Here is a 12,476-nt window from a genome sequence, read left to right as displayed (position 1 = left end):
TTTCTCCAATTGTTCGATCTTTTTCCCAAGCTCATAACTTTTCTTCTCGAAGTCTTGCTTTATAATTTCCAACTCTGACGGGGCAATTTGTAATTGTTCCACCATAGGTCGAGCATCTTCCAAGCTTGGCCTAGGAACATTATCATTGACCCTCCTCTTAAACCATCTATCATACTCAGGCATCACCATGGAACCGACAGCCAACCTCTTTATCCAGCCAGTTCGCTTCCAAGTATCCGATAGCTCCTGAACTTTCTTCTTATAGTGGCCACCTTTAAAGGAGAATTCACACTGAGCAAGCCCGTAAGTCGTGGGTACAAACTGCCTCGATTTATATTGCCTTAATGCAAGCAATAAAGTATACCCAGTAGCTCCCCAAATTCCTAACAACGGCACCCACTCAAAGTTCCCACATCGATACATGATATCATCAGGAACCATCCAATAAACTCTCCACTCTATATCCCCCTCCTTGAGGTTTTGGAGGATTTCCACCCACTTGTCCTCTGAGATATCCTCTCTCCTTTGTATGGCTGCCTCCTCTTTTAACAGGGAATAACTTTCAGAAAAGACCCGATAAGAAACCTTGTCTACTTTTCAAAAGTGCCCATGAAACCACACCATCAACAGTTGTGCACATCCAATAAATCACCCCTCGCCTGTCTTCCGACACGTACTCAATGATCTGAACGTCTCAGCCAATATTGCCGGTACATATGTGATTCCCTTCTCAAGATGATCAAATAAGTCGATAACTGCCTTATCCACGTGCCTTAAAGCCTTAGGAAAAATTACCAATCCGTAGATGCTTAAGGCGAAGATATCGACCCTCTTTCATTCATCCGGATGTGTCAGAACCAAATCTCGCAAATTCTCCCAAGGGATACATTTACTATCTCCTTTTTGTTGAATCGGAGTAGTGACCCAAGGCTCGCTCATCCCTGAAATGTTCATCAATTTCTTTGCAAAAGTCTAACCATTAAAAACCCTGGCATAAGTCTTTCTAACTTGAACTTTTGGACACCTGAGCATAGTAGTATATTCCTCTACAGTAGGTACTAAATCCAGTTCTCCAAAAGTGAAACACTTGTAAGCAGAATTCCAAAACTGCACCATAACTCGAAACAGATGCTTGTCTACCCTAATATCTAGCAAGTAGGATATATCACCATAGCTTTGATAGAACAACTGTTTGGTCCCTTCATCCCAATGAGCCCATATATCTCTCAACTATTACAACTCATTCTGTGCTACATTGACGCGAGTGAATTCCTGCAACTCTGATGTATATCCTTCTGCCAAGCTATCCCCTTTCCCCGATTGTAACTTCTTTAATCATGCGCGGACGGCTGCATTATCCTCAACTTTATTAAGAAATTCATTCTTCATGTCAAACTTTCTAACTTAGTAATCGAATACTAATTAACACCTCCTTTAGTATGCAATGTCATGCAAAACACAATCAAAACAAAACACAAGTTAGTATCAAATAATAGTGATAGAATACAAGCACTTAAAAGATAATTATAACACATACATAGGTAAATACTAAGGATTGATGCGGCTCTACCCAAGGATAGCTCCTAAGGTTTGCTATATATGGTTCAGTTCTAGAGATAAGGTACCTGAACCAGCAGATTCCTCAATCCTCACCCATTATAGGCTCATATAGGTCGAGTTCGGTTCAGGGGGATACATTTCCCTATGACTATGTGGAGATGAAAATCTCACGAAATCATAGGTACAGATGTACCCCGGAAGCAATCCACTAGCCCATACAAAGGTGAAAACCTCACGAAAGCATAGTTTCTTACTCTCACTTAGAAGGTGTGACCACAGCGGTCATGCAATGCAATGCAACATTATTTTACAAGACCCGAACCATAATGATCATACAATCAAATGCAATCGAAAGGAACATGATTTTTTTAAAACAAATTTTCAATTTTTGATGAAAGGACAGCAAATAATCAATTTTATGGCTTGACTCTCTTGTTCGTCCCCAGTGGAGTCGCCATGCTGTCGAAACCATTCTTAAATTTGAAAACAAAAACGTGGATCGACTTTAAAAACAGAAATGGAGTCGCCACTAACCTTTTTTGTTTAGGTGTGATTGGATCACCAAGGAGTTTGGTCATTTTAATAAAACATTTTGGTTTACTAAAACAACGATTTTGGTCTACGAAATTTGAGAAAACGGGCTTGTGAGTCGGTTACGTATAAGGAAGGATTAGCACCCTCATTACGCCCAAAATTGGTACCAAATTGATTAAGTATTGTCCTTATGTCTGAGATTTAAAAGAGCTTTTGAGATGTGGTTCCTTTTGAAGAATTTGAATGGTTCAAGTTGGTTGTCAACATTCTCTCGTTTCAGAGGAATGCAGCATCACATCCAACACGATAGGACACGATCCTTTATACCCTCGAAAACAATGATAAATTTTGACTTCCGAAAGCTTATACGTTGGAAATTACAAAAGGATGCCCAATTATTTAGTCCAAAGAAAAATCGAAACCCAGCACGGTAGGGCACGATTCCCCGGATTTCCAAACATTGAACATTGCCTTGTTTTAGAATTTAGAAAACGTGAGTGAAATTCTAAGAGAATATTCGATTATTTTGAACAAACAGGAAATCGCAACCCAGCACGATAGGGCACGATTCCCCGAATTGCCAAACATCGAACATTACCCTCGTTTTGAAGAATTTTTAAAGACATGAGTGAAATTCCAAAGGAATATTCGATTATTTCGAACAAGCGGCAAATTGCAACCCAGCACGATAGGACACGATTCCCCGAATTGCCAAACACCGAACATTGCCTTCGTTTTAAAGAATTTTTAAATAAATAGTTATAAAAACTAGCTTAAAACGTATTAAATTTACTTGAAATAAGATGGAATAATTAAAAAAAATTTAAAAGAAGTTAAAAATCATAATGCAACATTCGTAGACTAAAAGGAAAATAGAACATGAGGTAATATACACTCACAAAATACAATATCAATTGGCAAACTAATAATCAAGTATGACTAATCTAAGGCAAATATAATCGAACTTCTCAACATGGATGGAGAACAGTTGATATAATAATAAAATGAATAAATAATACACAACGATAATATACATGGCATTATATAAAACAATCAATGCAACAAAATAGCAATTAGAAGTTAAAGTGATATAAGACAATCTTAAGATAATGATGAATTGATGAACACATAATACACATAATATATGAATTGATGAATTTAAAATATTTGCAAAAACAACCTAGGGATATATACTTAATTATTAAAATACGTGTTATAAAATAAACATTTTAAAATCAAATAATGTACAAGGTGTCAAAACATTTTAAAAAGTACATACAATAAAGGAGAATTTAATAATCTATAAACATGAATGAGTAGCCAAGATGCATGATAAAATAGAATTTTAGAAAATATACTATCTATATAATGTGTTAAAAGCATACACACACATATATATATATAAAAATTGAAAAGCAATTACATGCAAAAATAACATAGAAATGATAATATATATAAGATTAAATTAATTTTATCATAAATTATATAATAGATTTAAGAACATGCTTATATATATAAAGAAAACTATATGTATAAAGTACATATATTTAGAAATGTATAGATTAAACATAGGAACCAATAAATATATATACTTACATGATAATAATTTAAAAGATATATTATGTAGGATCATATAATAAAATATAAGAATAAATTAAAAAGGAATTATATGTATAAAATAATATGAGATTAATAGCATGCATGAAGTAAAATTAACTTTATTATAAAGTATGTATACATATATATGTATGATAGTATAAAAAAAACATTACAATAGTGATTTTAAAAAACAAAACAAAATAATTAAAGTAACTTAAAACATAAAAAACAAGTAAACAAGGATTAAGGATGTTGAATGTATTTGAAAAAATAATAATGAACCTATAAAATAAATAAAAAGGAAACTCAATTAAAATAGAATAAAAATGAAAGGGGCAAATTATAAATGAAATGAACTATTGAAATAAAAAGGGACCAGCGTGACAGGTGTGCGAAGGCGCAAGGACCAAATCTGGAAATAATCCAGACCCCAAAACGCAGCGCTGAGGCATGGACCAAAGTGAAAACACGCGCAAATTATCGGGCCAAATTCAAAAAAATAACGAACTACAAATATGGGCTGATTAAAATGCGACGCAAAAGGAAAGAGCCTTCTGTGCAAATAGTCCATTTAAAGTGCAAGGGCGCGGACTCGGGTCCTAGAACGGGTCGACGCGTGGATCCCTTCCCCCCCAGGACGGTGCCGTTTCGTTGTATGCTCAAAATTTAAAGAAAATGAATGGCATTTTGCAATTTTTCCAAGTTACAGACCGAATACCCAATTGTTAGGGTTTCGGCACAGCAACCTTTATCTCCTAAGGCCATTTAATCATCAGGTCACCATTAAAATTGGTGAATGATGTAGAAGCTTTCTTTATTTTCATCAAAATTTACACTTAAAAGCGATTTTCACTCGCATCTCTAACCCCGACTTCGACAGAGAAGACGAGAATCTCATCGATGCATCCGCGAAGGTAAACTTCTCGTTTCTTTCTCTTTTTTTTAAAAAAAATTTCTAAAAGAAAACAAGATACATGCAAAAGAAAAAAAATTGAAAACCAAAAATTCAAATCACCTTATAATTTTTGCTGATTCTTTTGTATTGAGTTTGTGTAGTGTGTGTAAAAAGGGAACCCTTACAATCGAAAATCAACAGGGCTTTATAGCCGAATAATCAAAAGAAGAAAAAATACAAAAAAATTTCTATTGGCTGCTACTCTTGCTGCTGTTTTTGTTTTCTTTCGCAGGTACGGAGTGCGTGGCGTGTGTACGGGGGCCATGTGCTAGCATACGGAGGCGTGGGCGTGGCTGTGGCGCCAAGATGTGCTCGTACGGTGTTGAAGGCGCATGGAGGCTGGGACTGTTGCGGCGCAAAGTGGACCTTAGAGTTTTTTGTTTCTAATATGTTTTGGGTCGTTCGGGCCTTGAATTATTTGCGTCTAGGTTTTGGGCTATATTTTATTATTAGGCTTGATGTATTGGACCTGTAAACTGGACTTGGACATTTAATTTGGTTTAATTTTGGATTTTGGTTTTTTTGGTGGACCCGGGTAAATTGGCCCGCTTACACATGGCATTCGAGGCCATGGTAGAGGCCGTAGAGGGGCTCAAGCTGATTCTTTCTCTTTGGGCAGTATGCCAAATTTAAACATGAGTGAGACGCCGGTTTCGCCTGCTATTGAGACTGGGTCTCAGAGCTATTTGGTTGGGGACAACGCACTGTCTCAAGCTATGTTGTGGAAATTGAAGAGGGTTGCGAGAGCCTATTCTGGATCTAGAGGCCACAGGTTGTCAATTGAGTGACTCCGGTCCAATGGTGCTGAGCTATTTAGAGGTGTCACTAGAGTCGCCCCTACTATGGCCGAGTATTGGTTAGAGACCACTGAGAGGATCATGAATTATAGAGACTATACTTCCGAGTAAAAACTTAAGGGCGCAGTCTTTTTGCTTCGCAACAAGGCATATCAGTGGTGGTTATCGGTTGAGAAGGGTACTCAACTTAATCATCTGAACTAGGACTTCTTCAAAACTGCTTTTCATCTAAAATATGTGGGTGCAAGTTATGTGGATGCTCGTAGGCGTAATTTCATGAATCTCACGAAAGTGGTAGATCAATGGCCGAGTATGAGGCTGAGTTTTTGAGGTTAAACTGCTACGCGCGAGGAATGGTGGCGTCTGAATATGAGAAATACGTTCGCTTTGAGGATGGCTTGAGGAATAACTTGAGAGTACTGATTGCTCCATAGAAGGACGAGAGTTCGCGGTTCTAGTAGATAAGGTGAAGATTGCCGAAGAGGTTAAGCACGTGGAGCGCCAGAATAGGGACCGTGAGAGAGGCAAGAATAAGAGGGATTTAGAGCCCTCTTGTTTTTCTCAGAGGCCTAAGAAAAAGGTTAGACCAGATGGGCTGATTAGAGTGGGGGTTTGTATTGCTTCTAATGGGATTCAGCCTTGTGGGATTATGGTAGGCGCTATCCAGGCAAGTGTTAGAAGAGATTAGGAGCTTGTCTGGGGTGTGGGTCTTTAGAGCATCGTATTAAAGAGTGTCCATAGCGGACAGATTAGATGCAAGCTTCAGGACTGAGTTCTGCATAGCCTCGGAGGGCAGTTCAGCAACCACCTAGGGGCCATAGACCGGTTAGGGGTGATAATGGTATGGGCTGACGGTAGAGAGCACTAGACGGAGGAGCTAATCAAATTGAAGTAAGGTAGCATGTATAAGTTTATGCTGCTCAATGCCAAGAGGACAAATATGCTATTGATGTTATCACAAGTACGTTCTTTATTTACGATGTACCTTATACTGCTTTGATAAACATAGGTTCCATACACTCTTATGTAACTAGTTCTGTTTCTAGAAACCTAGGGATGTTTGTTGAGATTACTTCTAGTGAGATCACTGTACTGAGCCCGTTGGGGCAATCTATTCTGGTTAGTAAACTCTATAGGGATATTCCGTTAGAGGTGCAAGGGGCTGTATTTCTGGCAAATCTTATGGAGTTACCGTTTGGAGAGTTTGATTTGATTCTGGGTACGAATTGGTTGGTTGAGCATCGAGTCAATTTAGATTGCACGTCTAAGAGGGTTATTCTAAGGACTAAGGGTGATAATAAGGTGGTTATGATTGATGAGCATCAAGATTATCTTTCCAATGTGATTTTTACTCTTATGGCTAAAAAACTGGTTCGAAAATGTTGCGAGGTGTATATGGCATTTTTCAGTAATTCTGGTTTTGAGGACTCTTCTATCGGGGATATCAGAATAGTGAGGGATTTTTTGGATGTCTTTCCTAAGGAGTTACCGGGTTTACCTCCGAATCAAAAAGTTGAGTTCGGGATTGAACTTCTACCGGGTATAGCTCTAGTGTTCATCACTTCCTGCCGAATGACACTGAAGGAGTTTACAGAGTTTAAGGCTCAACTTCAGAAACTTCTGGACCGTGGTTTCATCCATCCTATTGTGTCTCTGTATGGGGCACCGGTTTGTTTGTTAAGAAAAAGGATGGGACCATGAGCGTGTATATTGATTATAGATAATTGAATAAACTGACGATGAAGAATAAGTATCCACTTTCGATAATCGATGATTTGTTTGATCAGTTCTGAAGGGCTTCAATGTTTTCGAATATTGATCTTCGTTCTGGGTATCATTAGCTTAGAGTTAAGGAAGCTGATGTTTATAAGACTGTATTTAGGACTCGTTATGGATATTACGAGTTCCTAGTTATGCCTTTTGGTCTGACGAATACTCCGACTGCATTCATGGATTTAATGAATCGAGTCTTTTAGCCATATCTAGATCAGTTCGTCATGGTTTTCATCAACGATATTTTCCTTTACCCTAAGACTAAGGATGAGCATGATGAACATCTTAGAGTAATGCTTTAGATATTCTGAGAGAAGCAGCTTTACGCTAAGTTGAACAAGTGTGAGTTTTGGTTGCGAGAGGTAATTTTTCTAGGGAACGTGGTTTTTACTAAGGAGATTCGTGTTAATCTAAAAAATATTGAGGTTGTACTTGAGTGGAAACAGCCTAAGAGCAATTTTGATATCCGCAGTTTTCTGAGTTTAGTGGGATATTTTCGGCGGCTTGTTGAGGGGTTCTCTCTGATTGCAGCTCCTTGGACTAAGCTTTTACACAAGGGTGTTCCATTTCTCTAGACTGATGCACAGCATCGAGCTTTAAGAAGCTCAAGCCATTCAAACTCACGCTCTTGCTCTGATACAGTCTGAATCTAGAAAAGAATTTATGGTATACAGTGATACGTCACATGTTAGTTTGGGTTGTGTTTTAATGCAAGATGGTAAGGTTGTGGCTTATACGTCTTATCAATTAAGACACACGATGGGAATTATTTAACGTATGATTTCGAGTTGGCTGCGATGGCTTTTGCATTGAAAATATGGAGGCACTATTTATATGGTGAGAGGTGTATTATTTACACTGATCATAAGAGCCTCAAGTATTTTCTTACTCAAAAGGAGTTGAATATTAAACAGCACCGATAGAGTATCATCCTAGTAAGGCCAATGTGGTGGCCGATGCTCTAAGTCGTAGAGCGATAACTGATTTGAGAGTGATGTTCACTCGTCTTAGTCTGTTTGATGATAGGAGTCTGTTAGCTAAGTTGCAAGTTAAGTCGACTTGGATTGATCAGATTCGAAATAAGCAATTAGGGGATGAGTCTCTGGGTTTGCGGTTTTGTCAAATTGAAAGCGGCGGTACTTCAGATTTTGGGCTGAATAAGGATAGAGTTTTGTGCTTTCGAGGTCAAATTTGTGTGCTTAATGATTCTGATCTGAGACAGTTGATTCTGAAGGAGGCACATAATAGCCCTTATACTATACATCCCGGTGGTAATAAGGTGTATCGCGATCTTCATGAGCTGTATTGGTAGCTGGGGTTGAAGCGTGAGGTTACGAATTTTGTTGCTCGATGTCTGACATGCCAGCAAGTTAAGGCTGAGCACCAGCTGCCTTCAGGTTTTTTACAACCCGTTAAGATTCCTTTACGAAAGTGGGAATAAGTAACGATGGACTTCGTTAGTAGATTGCCCTTGATACCCATTAAGAATAATTATGTTTGGGTCATCGTGGATCGATGACCAAGTCCACTCATTTTATTTCGGTTCAGATGAACTACTATCTGCAAAAGTTAGCGAAGCTTTATATCTCCGAGATTGTAAGACTGCATGGGGTTCCTGTTTCGATTATTTTTTATAGAGATCCTCGCTTCACATCTCAGTTTTGAAAGAAATTGTGCGAGGCTCTGGGTTCAAGATTAGACTTCAGTACTGCGTTTCATCCTCAAACCGATGGTCAATCTGAGAGGATGATTCAGATACTGGAGGATATACTTCAGAGTTGTGTGATTGATTTCTGAAGTAGTTAGAGGGATTATCTGTCACTAGCTGAGTTTGCCTATAATAACAGTTTCCAGTCTATCATTCAAATGGCACCTTACGAGGCTATGTATGGTCGTAAGTGTCGTACTCCGCTATGTTGCACTGAGTTGGGTGAGCGTCAGGTTTTAGGTCCTGAGTTGGTTTCTAAGACCAAGGATAAGGTTAAACTGATTCGGGATCGTCTGAAGGCAGCTTCTAATAGACATAAGTGCTATGCAGATTTAAAGAGGAGAGATATTGAGTACTCTGCGGGGGATTTAATCTTTCTCAAGGTTTCTCCGTGGAAGAAAGTTCTGAGGTTCGGTCGTAAGGGTAGGTTAAGCCCTAGGTTTATTGGGCTGTATCAGATTCTGAAGCATGTAGGACCAGTCGCTTATTAGTTGGAGTTACCTCCAAAGTTGAATCGTATCCACAATATATTTCACGTCTCGATGTTTAGGCGGTACCGGTCTGATCCGTCTCAATTTGTCTTTGTTGAGGAGATCGATGTTAGACCGGATTTGACTTTTGAGGAGGAGGTGGTTTAGATTTTGCATTGAGATGTTAAGATTCTAAGGAGGAAGTCCATTCCATTAGTAAAGGTTCTGTGGCAGAATCATGGCACTGAGGAAGCTACGTGGGAACCTGAGGACTTGATGCGTCAGTAGTATCCTTATCTGTTCTGATCAGGTAAATTTTGAGGTCGAAATTTCTTTTAGGGGTAAGAGTTGTAATGCCCTAACTTTTTTATTTATCTTTCTGTAAATATCTGACATAAATGAGTATTTGCTTCAGTGGTTGAGTGTTCTAGGTGTGTATAAGAGGTCTTGGGTTCAATTCTCACTTTTAGTAATTTTTGTTATTTTTTATCCAAGCCTCACCCTTATTGAGTAGCCTTATATTTAATTGTCTATTAATTTATATAAGAATGAGCTTGTTGGTTTAAGTGGTAAAGGAGTTGGTGTGCTAGAGGTCCTGTGTTCGAAACCTTGAGCAAGCGTGGGTATTGTTTTTGTTTGGTGTTGTGATAGAGTTTCAGTGGAGTTGCAATTCTAAGTAGTGGGTGGTTATGATTGTGGATGTAGTAGGATTCGGGTAAAATTCGTATTTCCCAAAAATCCCTCTCTTTTGGAAATTTGACATTTTCTGCACTTTTCTTCCCATAAGAATTTTTTTTGCTTTTATTTTTCTCTCCCTTCTTCTTTCATCTTTTTGATAAAATTGTTTTTCTAAACACGGGCATGTGGGTTCACAATACTGAAATTTTTCCTAGGGTTGCACGGGTTGTTCTGATAGACTGTGGGCCTTGTTCCGATCGACTGTGGGCCTACCATTAACACCCCTTACCGGAGACCATCGTTAGAGTCGAGCACGAGGCGTTACCAGACTTATCTTACTTGTTCGGGGCATAAAAAAATTTATTTTAAAAAAATTAATCTGAATAAACTTTTCTATCTCAGATTCACGGTTTCGCAACCACTGTTTCGTTTAGGCCCTATTTTAGGATGTTACACGTGTGCCAGTAAGTGCTAACCAAAACCTATTTCGTATGTTATGATATTTTGATGGACTAATCTGAGTAGCATATTAAATATATGTCTGTTATCTGTATATAAGCATGTTGAGCATGTCAAATCTGTTATTTTTGTATCTGATTTGGGGTGGGATTTGCATATGAGAAGGAAGTGTTCTGTATGGCGTTCATCGCCTATCATCTGGCAGCTTGGCTGCACATTATCTGATATGTGTCGTATCAACACTATATGGTGTGTAGGGATAAGTGGGTGTTTTTAACCTTTACATGGTGTGATGGGATGGACGGAGATGGTGTGTAGAGGATGGGGTAGGACTCACTGTATCAGTTTTTGTATATTTGCATAACTATTTTTGTTATCTGTATCTGAAATTGATATAAGTCTGAATCTGTATCTGACTGTATATGAGTTTACTGTATGTTTTGCATGTCTATTTCTGTTGGGTTACACATTGAGTTTTCGTAAACTAACTTTTGTTTATCTGTTCTCTATAGGTAACCTACAGACTTATGCGAATTGGTGTAGCGGAGTCTTGCGATGACCACTAGTCTACAAACTAATTTTTAATTAAAGGTTTTATTATTTAAAGGTTATTTTTGGAAGTTTTGTACTAATTGGACTTTCCGGACTGTTGATGCAAATTTTGGGATTTGAATTTTTCGTTAAATATTTTTATTGGGATGACTAGCTAAAAACACGGTTTTTACTAAAATAAAGGCTTTCTAAACTTACGAATGAGATTTTAAGAAAATAATATTTACTATAACATTCGCTACAAAATTTCGTTTTGCCAAATAAAACAATTAATTACTGTTTTCAGCAATGGATATAAACGAATATGAGTTGTTTGAACCGAAATGATTTAACATAACCGTTTTCAAAATCCATTCTTTATGACATCTCTGGATTTAACCATAATGTCTAGGCCGGGTTTGAGGTGTTACAAATTTTATCTTATTTGACATCAATAATTTTATTTTTAAACATATAATGATGTGGCATATATAATTTAATTTTTTTGTGCATATTTGTTAAGTCGTAAAAAATAAGTGATGTTAAGTTATTTGATAAAATTAAGGAAAAAATTAGTCACAAAATTAAAAATATTAAAATCAAATTATAATAAAAAAAGCATGAAAACTGAAAGAAATGAGGTTAGTTGGAGTATAAAGATGATTAGAAATTTAACACTCCGATAAAGGTACAATATAAGTGTAATGTGTAAGGTTCAAATCCACCTTCTTTGAATTTTGTTCCTATTTTAATTTAATAATCTTATATTATAAATACACAATCAATCTCACATTTTACTCAATTATTTAGAAGGTTTAATAACAAATTTGATCACTAATATTTAAATATTTTAATCAAAATGCCCTTAATTATATTTTTGAGTCTTTTTTTGCCATCGACATTTTTTTCTTCAAAATGCTTTTTTTAACATATTTGATGAAAGTGCCATTAAAAAAGTTAACGGGATGATGTGTAATATTTTTAATGAGATATAATTTATTACATAGATAACCCAATAAAGTAATTACATGTGAAAAATAATAAAATAAATAAATAATTCATGAAGTTAAAAAAATAAACGTAGTGATCTAAAAATGAGTTTTAAGGGAATTAAAATAATTGAAATTCAAGATTTTGAATTAATGAAAAGTTTTCCCTGCACGTTTTTGTCTAGCAAAAGTCTAGGTTTTACCGATTGAAATTCTGCAATTTATCTCTATTGTTCTCGATTCTGCAAGTGGATCTTACAGCCGACTAGAGTTGATCAAGGCCCGCCCGAAAAATGGGAGGGTTTGGGAAAAAATATAAGTCTAAAAAATGGGCTTGGACAAAAAAAGAGGCACGTTTAGAAAACAGGCCAGGCCTCAGACAAGTTTTTTTGGCCCAAGCCCGGCCCGAGCCCGGCCCGGCCC

This window comes from Gossypium hirsutum, chromosome A10 (assembly GCF_007990345.1).
Source record: "Gossypium hirsutum isolate 1008001.06 chromosome A10, Gossypium_hirsutum_v2.1, whole genome shotgun sequence".
NCBI classification, from domain to species: Eukaryota; Viridiplantae; Streptophyta; class Magnoliopsida; order Malvales; family Malvaceae; genus Gossypium; species Gossypium hirsutum.
This window is presented reverse-complemented; position numbering follows the sequence as displayed.